The sequence below is a fragment of the Solanum pennellii genome, chromosome 9 (assembly GCF_001406875.1).
Source record: "Solanum pennellii chromosome 9, SPENNV200".
In the NCBI taxonomy this organism is placed as follows: domain Eukaryota; kingdom Viridiplantae; phylum Streptophyta; class Magnoliopsida; order Solanales; family Solanaceae; genus Solanum; species Solanum pennellii.
Genome location: NC_028645.1, coordinates 34,814,759 through 34,825,961, shown reverse-complemented (window position 1 = coordinate 34,825,961; position 11,203 = coordinate 34,814,759). Strand labels below are relative to the sequence as shown.

General features: G+C 34.3%; 1 long non-coding RNA gene across 1 annotated transcript in view; it reads left to right on the top strand.

Annotated features, from left to right (window-relative positions):
* The window catches only part of LOC107029847, a 10,474-nt gene extending 5,352 nt beyond the window's left edge, over window positions 1-5,122 (top strand). The window contains exon 4 of the long non-coding RNA XR_003580266.1: window positions 4,517-5,122. This is a non-coding gene — a long non-coding RNA (uncharacterized LOC107029847). The remainder of the gene's footprint in view (window positions 1-4,516) is intronic.
* Window positions 5,123-11,203: the final 6,081 nt, after the last annotated feature.

The window sequence follows — 11,203 nt, the reverse complement described above, 5'->3', positions numbered from 1 at the left end:
TATATATATATATATATATATAGCAGAGCTATATGTTGGATCTAAAATGATTAACAAGAATAATACACGGGTACTTGTACCTAGACTTTTTGACAAGGAGGATCTTGGAACTAAATGGATGTTCAAGATTAAGTTGAATTTAAATGGCACACTCAACAAGTACAAAACAAGACTGGTTGTAAAGGGGTACACGCAACAACATGGAATTTATTTTCATGAAACCTTTGCACTAGTTGCAAGGTTTGATACCATTACATTTCTACTTGCAGATGCAGCACACCATGGGTGGCAATAATTTAAATTGGATGTTCAGTTCACATTCCTTAATGGGTATCTTGAAGAGAAATTTTATGTAGAGTAGCCTAAAGATTTTAGAGGAACATAGGGCCTGGGATGCACAGATTAATAATTGAATTTGGGGTTTAACAAAAGTTGCAATGAAGAAACCTTGTATATTAGACTTCAAAATGATGAATTTCTCCTTGTTTCTCTATATGTTGATGATCCGTTGGTGATTGGAAACAACACATAGTCTATCACAGACTTGAGGGAGAAAATAAAGAAGGTCTTTGAAATGAATGATTTTGGAAAACTTACTTATTTCTTGGAATGTAGGTTAATCAATCTTGTCAAGCAATCTTTGTTGGGGTTTCATCCAAGCAAAGTAACTGAAGTCTATGAAATTGTTGGGGTTTAGTTATTGTGACTGAATTGGGTCACAAGACGACATGAAAAACACTTCATATTGTTTCACTCTCGGATAAGGTGTCATTTGCTGGTGCGTAATAAAGCAAGGGTATGTGGCTCAATGAACAACTAAAGCAGAGTACATTGCTACCTCCGATGTTGTTAATCAAGCTTTATCGTTGAGAAAAATCTTGATTGACTTGGTGTTTCATCCAAGCAAAGTAACTAAATTCCTTTGTGATAAAATTTGTTGTTGCCATGGTAAAGGATCCAGCATTTCATGGAAATACTAAACACATTAAAATTAAATACCATTTCATTCAAAAAGTTGAAATGGAAAATGAAGTTCATATTTTGCATTGTTGCGGTGAAGATCAACTAGCTCATAATTTTAGAAAAGCGCTACAGAAATAAAGATTAGAGTTTCTTAGTGCTAAGCATGAAGTGTCTAGCAGCACTTGCATCAAGGATGACTTAATGGATTTAACAACACTTTATGTATCTATATGTAGTAAGCTTTTGCTGAATAAAAATACCTGCTCCCTGATCTCCAATTATCTCTCTATTTATCAGATTTTTCTTGTCTTTCTCTCCTTCAGAGAAGTTTTGATAGTATTTGGAATCTTGATGATATCAATTTTTTTTCTTTTACATTTTGTTAATTCTTACTAGCTCAAGTGATATGCTTTTTAGTATACGTAATTTTTTACACCATTAAATCACTTTTATCGTTGGAGGAGATAATTTTTTTGAAAGTTGGGAGATTACATCTAGATGGTTGTTTTAAAACCTAATGGCCCAATCCAATGATTTCAAGTTACACAGCTCTATTTGAAGTCGACTTGCACTACAACAAAAGATACATTTAGTGATAATAGATCATTATTAGTTGAATTGCAATGCATAGAAGACTGTTGACAAAGGAGATAGTGGCTAAGATCGATGACTATATGTACCAGGATACGTAATGCTTGTTATGTGGTGACCCTCCTGAAAATACAGAACACTTTTATTCACAAACTTTTCTGTAAACGATAGGAATTCGATAGAGGGATTATATCAAATTATATTAGAGGAATTATATAGATTTGGATCAGGTTGAGACTAGTTTTATGAGATGTTGTAATGATGCTTTGGATGTTTTTCAATAAAATGTGTTTGTTCGACCAAGAAATAAATTATCCAATAATTTTTATTATCTTACCTTTTCATAATAACTATTGGTTGTCGTATCCTACTTATTTTGTTTGTAGGTTTTCCCGTCTAATTGCTAATGTATGATCTACTGTCTATAGATACGTTGTATTCATAAAAAAAAATTGTAGGGAAAACTTATCTCTCTGTGGATACTAAGTCGGCTTTATTAGGGAAAATCTTACCCCACTTGGCCGTCAAATATGAAAATAATTGGCCTCTGCAAATAAGGAAAAAAAATAAAGAAGGGAAGCTTTTCCTTTTCATCACTTTGACTTTACCCCTTCCCACAAATATGTCCCTTGAAACCTCAACACAAATTTCTGTGTTTTGGAAGGTTAGGTAGCAGAACTCAGCACATTTAAACGTTTTGTTTGTATTACACTAACGGTAAAGAAATTTTAGATTACAGTAATCTTGATATGTTTATCTCTTTAAATATTGATAAAAAACCCTAGTACAAACATTTCATTATTTTGGTGAAGTAACAAACACAAGAATCTTTAGGATTATTGTAAGGACAATTTGCAGGTGTAAAATTAATCTTAATCTCTTTGCCCAAAATTCTCTAGTTTCTTTTTCTTGATTATTTATATGTATATGTATGTGTTTCCCTTTTGGTTAAATGCTAGACATAGATGCTTATCACCATAGTTTGATTCATCTAAAAGGTTTCTTTCATTGTGCTTTGTGATTATTAGGTTCTCCCCCATTTGTGCCTATATTTTACAGTAATTTTCTTTAACATGCTTTAATTTTTTGAAAATTAATTTATAGAGATATGAATTTTATGAAAAAGTAAGATTTATTTCTGGATTTATTTTTTGATTTGTTCTCATGGTTCTGCAAATCTTCCCCTTTTTAAAGTGCTTTGACCTGCTTATCCTTAAGTTGATGCTCTATTGAATTTTTTTATAGAGATTTATATTACTAGTTCTCTAAAGGCAAAAAGTAAGATCTTTTATGACTTTCCTGTTTTGGTTTTTCTTATTTTTATGTAAATCTTCCCTTTTTGGATCTTCTTTGATATGTTTGTCCTTGAACCGGGGGTCTATTGTGAATAGCTCTCTACCTCCCAAGGTTGGGGTGAGGTCTATGTACAATCTATCCTCCCCAAACCTTACTTGTGAGATTACACTGGTATGTTTTTTTGGTTATGTAAATCTTTCCTTTTTAGATCTGATTTGATATATTTTTCCTTGAGTGAGGGTCTATCAAAAGTAGTCCCTCACCTCCCAAGGTACGGGTGAGGTATTTGTAGATTCTACCATCCCAAGCTTCACTTGTGGGATTACAAAAATATTCTCTTTTTTCGATCTGCTTTAATAGGATTTTCCTTGAGCTGAAGATCTATTGAAAATAACCTCTCGACCTCCCAGGCTAGGGGTAAGGTCTACGTACAATATACTATGCCCAGACCCTACTTGTCGGATTACACTGGATATATTATTGGTTCTACAAATATTCTATTCAAATGAACATTGATTTGAAGACAATAAGAAATTGATTGATTTGTATATTGGTTTGAGGTAGATTCTAAAGAGATGAAAAGTGATACTCATCAACTTGAATATCATGAGATTCTTCTTGTTTATATTATCTTACAAGAGAAAAATTATGTCAACACTTTCCAAGGACACTTATTTTTTAAAATGCTTTCCGTTGAAACTTAATGCACAGAGAATTGAGTGTTCCTCAAAAAAGGAAAAAAAAGGATTTTGTATGACTTTCCTTTTGATTTGTGGTACTGGATATAATTTGTCATTGCACGTTCCCTAGTTTTTAAATGGTTAGGTTGAGTGAAAAGGGTTCTCGATTTTTCCTTTTCTATTTGATATTTCATATCTCTGGGACTTTTGTGGGTAGTATACCAATTAAATATTCATGTTCGTTCCTTTTATACCAGTAACTCATTACTTCTCTTAGTATCCACAACTGATTTAATAAAATACATGCGTTGTTGCGATTGTTTTTGTTTACTAAATGTTAGGAAGATCTTATTATAGATGCCTAATATTTATGGTTGTTTTTTCCCCCATATATTGGCAGTCATCCATTTACTGAATCATCTTTTAGAACTTCCCTTTTCATGCTTGATTCATTCCTTGTAGATCTAAAAGAAATGAGCATTGATCACATATGCAATATCTCTTTTTGGACTAGGGAGGAGGATAAAATCTTTGAGAATACCCTAGAGATCTACTTTAATGATTACAATCTATTCACGGAGATGGAAGAAGCACTTCCTGGGAAATCACTTGATGATATCAAGGATAACTACAATATCTTCTTAGAAGATACCGGTGCCATCGATTCTGGACATGTTCCATTACCCATATCCAAAAATGCAAAGCAATGGCAACAAAAATACGAAAGCATATATTGAATGGCGAAGAGGGACTCCTTGGACAGAAGAGGAACACATATTGGTTTACTGTGTACAGTTGTTGAGGGTTTATTTTCTCTGCTTTTTTGGGAGTCTGGTCATTTTATGTTTTTGATGTTTTATTTGCGTGTTCTCTGTGATTTTACATAGTGCACACAGAAGGCTTTGAGAGGGTAAAACTTATAATTAAATGTTGACCTGCGATCTTGTTTCCTGGATAATAACTTATTTCTCTATTTCCTGCTATAGGTCATTTCTTCGGGGCTTAGGTAAATATGGAAGAGGTGACTGGAAGAGTATATCTAGGCATTGTGTGATAACAAGAACCGCAATGCAGGTAGCTACCCATGCCCAAAAATATTTCAAGAGCATTGAAGCAAACCAAAAAAGGAACAGAAGAGAAAGAGCAAAACCAAGTGTGCTTGATATAATTAGCGTGGATGCTGAATTCGGTGGAACTTTCCAAGTTCCAAACACCGTGGACCTGATTAAACCTGATTGCGGAGGATCACAAGAAGTGCCTAACAGTAGCAACGAGAGCATGTTTCCTCAAGAAATCACCATTGCCGAGCAGATGACAACAGTTGTTGGAGGAGAGCTATCAAGCCAAAATGCTTTTGTGAATTTTGACACTCGCGATCATGACGATGAAGCCACATTAAATCTGCATGACCTGTTCACATATCAGATGTTCTGATTTGCTGCACTTCTTTTTTTTGAAGACTTACTCCATTATGTTACACAAATATTGCTCTCATTCTTAATCTGCTTAAGACAGTTTTATTAGAGAGGTGGATTTTGGTTGAAAATTTTCAACTAAAAACTTTGCAAGTATTTCAAAGTTCTTTTCTTTAATTGTTTTTTTTTTTGCAATTGTTTGAGGGACTAAGAATTGTTCTGGTTCAAACATAAATTTATTATTGGTACAAGAGTTACCATTAAAGGTAATATAAATAAAGGGAAAAATATTTATTTTTTATGTGCATTAAGAACTTTTTGCTACGTGATATGTATGAAGGACTAAAATAGTTTAACGGCCATACATCAGTTATCACTTTGATCATGTCAAAGTTCTTTGTTTGTCAAGGCGATGATTGTCAATTTGAATGTTTACACAAGAAACTCCTATCCAAGCGTATTTTAATTTGTCAATCCAGGGTAATTTGAGTGGCATAAGCTATTACTTATAAACATTAGAGGGGAAATTGGAGAACTACCGATTGATTGACCCTGGATGTAAAGAATGATAATTTGGCGAGCTCTTGTTTTCCCATGAACGACCTGTATACTCTTGTCCTGTTGCATATAAAGGACACTCATTTTATACTTACCAAGTGTTACACATAAAATCATGTAACACCCCGTATTCTACATGAACTAGTTCTCTCTATATGTCGCTTAAAAACTTCCTTGTGGTATAGTTATGACTTGGTTTCCTGTGCGACTCGTGACAATAGAATATGTTTGAAGTTGTAATACCCTGTGCCTTCCAAAACATATACGAATAAATGAACTCAAAAATGCTTCAAACTCGGAATAGTAAAAGGTGGTATTCGATGTAGATGTGAAAGTGGTCAAGTGTGTATTAGTGCAACGGTCTTGTAAAGAATTTAAGATGGGAAAATGGTGTAAAATAATTGAGGGTGCTTGCTTGAATAAACTATGCTAGTAGGTGACAAGTAGGTGATGCACCTACTTAGAATTAGTGGACTGCATTTTAAGTCAAAAAAAGGCAAATAGGTGATGCACCTACTTAGAATTAATGGACTGAATTTTAAAGGAGCAAGTAGGTGATGCACCTACTTAGAATAAGTGGACTGAATTTGAACGAAAAGAGCAAGTAGTTGATAGATCTACTTAAAAACATGTGGCAGAAACTAAGGAGGTGATGCACCTTCTTGCTTAAAGTAAAGGACCATATAATTTGTCCAGTTTATTAAGTGAAAACGTCCAAAAGGACCCCTAAAGCACTCAAGCTTATCACCTCTCCCTCATCACTTATTCTCAAGAAAATTATTCCCACGGAAAGCCATAGAAGCTCCAAAGAGTTTTATTCTACAACTTCACCATTAGAATCTGAAGGAAACAGGTGTTTTAAAGTACAAGTTCGTAGAACATCTCCATCTTAAAGAATTCAAGTGAATAATATAAATTAACATAAAGGTAAGGGTAAGAGGACAACCTAAACCTTGAAGAATCCAAGTCTTGGCATTTGGATTTCTGTCTAGCAAGGGAAGCTATGAAAATTTTCATCCCTCTCTTGATCTTCCATTATTTGTAAAAGTTTGTATGTGTTAATGAACTGTTGAGTGTTGCCTCTGTATGGTGTGAGCTTTGTGAATGTTCAGAAAAAAGGTGCTTGTTGGGACATACATGGAGTGGAGTCCCCTTAAACTTTGATTATGAGCTTATTTTGAGAATCTAAATGTTAGTTGGAATTCATGGGATGTTGATCGGAAGTCATAAGTTCATATTGCTATTTCCACATTGTGAAGTTTAGGGACTGTTTTGTGTATCATAATAATAAGAGGGTCTGGCTGGATATGTAGAGAAGTCATGACAACTGGTTAGAGGATAGAACATTGAAAGTGTAGTGGTACACCACTTAATTGAGTGTTGCATGAGCTTACTTCCTGCCTTTCCTTTAATACCGTTTTCTAACGTGATGAAGCCTGAGGGGTTTTGGAGGACCTTTAAAATGATTAGGGGAAAATGGATGGGATCAATTATAGATATATTGTCAATTACTGTTCAAGTAGCCCAAACATGTTTAGAAACTAATATTAGTTTTTATTATTTACTCCATTGTAGATAAATAATTTGAAAGAATATGATTAGCTCATTGTGATATCCATTATTGTGCAACAAGGTATGTAAGGCTATTCAATTTCCTATTTCTTTGGCATGAATCCAACACTTGCAAGCTTTCTTAGTGCTCTTGGTAGTGACTGATCCATAAATGCAGTTCGTACTCCCTAGAAATTAAAGTGAGCACTCTACTATGAGTTTGTTACTAAATGTGTGTTTTTACTCTACAAGTGTTAGCATGCAAGGTTTAAACTTGTTTCATTGTCAAAGTACCCCTGGTACGTATTTCCCTTATACAAGTCAAAGTGATCCTAGATTACACATGGTACATATATTTATAGGATGGATACACGATCTGCCCATATCTTGCCAACTTGCTTCAATAATCTACTCAATCATATATATCATCTTTTCACATGTTTATGTGTTCCCTTTATTGGTTATTACTCCTATTATGTTAAAACTATTATGTTACCTAACAAGATGTCTACTTTCTCTATTGTACATTTATATGTATGTACTTACTTGGAATATGTATCCGTCCTTAAGTTTAATATGTCCATATTATTCCTTGGTTCCACATTCATGTATACCTTGTCTTTGATATTAGTTGGTCAGTATTTGGCTATCATATAGAGTTCAAATCTCTTGGCTGAAAGTTATATGTCTTTACTTGATATGTTCTTCAATTTGAGATTGTCAAAAATGCGTACTGAGTCATAAAAAAAATATTACGTTGGTGTCACATTTGCTTCCCACGTCATTGTTATTATTGTTAGTCCATATTCGTATGACTTCTACTACTGGTTGATAGTTCCAAATCTCAACAATGATTATGACAACCAAAACATCAATCCCAAATTAGTTATTAGTAACAAAAGAATAATCTCAAAAGAGTTATGATTATCTAAAGTACAATCTCAAAAGAGTTATGAACATCAAAGGAACAATCTCAAAGATTAAAAAAAAATATAAGTGAAGCAATTTGTATAATTATGGGTGGCAGCCCAGGGGCAAAGCCTAGCATGGGTCGATCCCAATTGGTAAAAAAGGGTGGCATCTCAGGGGCGGAAGCCTATCATGGGCCAATCCCAACTGGTATAAGAGAGTGGCAGCTCAAAGGCGAAAGTCTAGCATGGGACGATCCCAATCGATATGGAAGGGTGGCAGCTTAGGGGCGAATGACTAGTATCGGCTGATCCCAATTTGTGGAATTATGAGGACAACAACCCAGGGGTTAAATTGCCTAGCATGGTTCATCCTCTCCTACCATTGATGAGCTTGTCATTTGTATCATATGGCTTACAAAAAATTATAACGCGCAGAAAAGTAAAAAAAAATGAATGTAACATACACAATTCTATAAGTATAAGCAAATGTGGTCTCTAATCCTTATCTATTGGTATTTGGTTTTACTTGAGATCTCATGTCACATAGGGTTGTATTATGACTTACATATTCAGTACATTCTTTCGTACGAACGTCCCTTACTGAGGCGCTGCATTTCATGCTATATATACAAGTATTCAAAAAGATATCATCCCAATAGAAGCACATGATACTCAGCTGTTGTTGGTGATATTCGGGTGGATTCGGGTTTTTGCTGAGTCTTTACTATGCGTATTTTCATAGCATGGATTCCAATAGAGGCTTTGTAGACATTGTAAAGCTATCATCTGTATTCATAGTTTCACTTGTCATATGTATTGGTTGAACTAGTCAACATGTGTTGTATATAAAGCTTTTCATCAGTAATCTGCATAATAGTTTACTTTCTCGTCATAGGTTACTTGTAAAGCATGTGTTCATAGGGTACTTGTCCGCCTCACCTAGGGTTGGGGTGTGACAAAAGTGGTATCAGAGTAGTTCGTCCTATGGAGTCTACAAAGCCGTGTCTAGTAGAGACTTAGTTATGAATGTGTTGTGTGCCACATTTATAATTAGGGGGCTGCTTGGACATTTAGGGAAGTTACCTTCCTTCATAATCATAATCGTGCAATGAAGCGAAGTTAAGAAGCCAATTTCCAGTTATACCGGATCATGCTATTCATATTAACTATGGTTAATGTTAACGATTGTTAAAGTGTCAGCATGTGACATACAGAAAGGACCTAAAGTTACCTAAAGTTTGACTAATTTGAGCTCATTTTATTCAACCATCTCAGTTGTAAATGCTTTTATGTTATTTGCATCTAAAGTTGTATTAGTACCTTTGCATCATGTTGGTTCAAAAATGATTTTTTACCTAGTTACATATATTTGTTGTATCATTTCCAGGAACATCTTGTTAAGAGGATGTAACCAGCTCTTGTGTTCTATATTTCCTCCATAATTGCAGGATCTATTCCTATAGAGGGCACTTATTCCTAGTCTTTGATTTACATAGAATTCTCAGCATTACAGATGTTCTCGAAATTGTTGTAGTTAAACCAGTTTCTCAATTTTATAAATGGATGTATCAGTGCAATAGTGTTACTAGAGATACCCCTAATTGGCTGGCAAGGCTCAAATTATCACCATATGTCCTCCAGAGTACGTTACTGTTTGGCATTTATATAGTATGTGCCAACAACCCCGAATAAGTACTAATAACTTTTTGTATTCTTTTCAAGGTTATAAAACATAGGATAAGTGTGCCAATTGCTGAAAATGATATAGTATGGCAGTTCCTATTATGATCTCTGTTTTGGATACAGAGAATCGGGATGTGACTAAAGGGTAAGTTTAGCAAAAGGAAAATTGATTGGTTAGACCTAAGTTGTAATTAGTCAAGTTATACATAGTGGGATCAGAGTGCATGAAGCTACTACTTTTGATCAAAAGCTACTTCTTAGATAGGAAACATGTGAGAATGAAGTTTGAGAGATGGGATATGTCAAATTCCCTAAACATAGGAGTAGGAGTGATTTGATGATGCTATAGAGGAGTGAGATAGGTGGTTATGAAATAGTGATTGCTACGTGTATGAGCCAAGAAAATGTTATCAATTTTTCAACTCTAACGAGTTATAATGGTGCACCTAGGAACAACTTTGTGAACCTTTGTTAGACAGAGAAGTCAGTTTAATATTGATTGAAGTCTTGATAACAACAAGAAAAATAAGGTTAATAGAAAGGTTACCTACATAGAAGATATATGGGTCTAGTTCATCCATATCATTAGTACAAAAGAGAAATTGAGCATCATACACATGTATAGACTTCTATCAAATTGAATAGAGCTATTACAGGATTCATTTAATAAATGCATGCAGTAATTCATTAATCATAGTCTAGTTAAGTGAAAGGAAAAATTGATCATATGCTAGTTGTTATTATTTGCTACATTGCATGAGAAAAGAGTCCGACCACCCTAACTTGTTTATTTTTTTGAAAAACTATTGGTATGGCCAGAACTCTATCTAGTTAAGCCCAAAGGGAGCACTCTAAGATTTTATGAATCATGATATTACTTTATAGGTACCTGACATTTACATGTTACTAGTGCTCATGTTTTATGGTGCGTTCAATCTTTACTAATTATTTTATATTCGACCCTCAATGGGCACCAGGCATTGAGCGTGATATAACACAAACTAGTAATGGAGGCAAAGTTGACCTCAGACTTCTACTCCAAAAATAACTATTTAGGATTTTCTTTTTCTATCTTAATTGAGGTATTTATATTGACGTAGAGGGAAGCAAAGCCCCAATAGCAAAACATCTATAAGAATTTCAAGGAGATTGAAGAGAGTATATGGGGAACTCAACTGTATGTTCTTTGAGGTGAGTAAGGAATATGAGCAGAATTATCCCACCTATAACCTAACTCTTAAGACAACGTTTTTTTTCCTTGATATAAAGAGTGGTTCTATAGGATATCTCATAGTTTCCAAAGATGGTTTGATATATAATCATATATGCTACATGTTCTATAACTCATACATTTGTATGACATTTGGTCTTTATGGATTACTTTCTCAAATGTTACCTAATGGCATAGAATTCTTGCATGTAAGTGTTATCCGCTTTGGAGCACCCTTGTTTATTGTCATATGTTTTCGTAGGACCTTTCCCTACATGTTATTTACTGCACTGGTTACTTTCCACATGTCACTTGTCCACATTGCATGGGTACTGCAGGCTAATT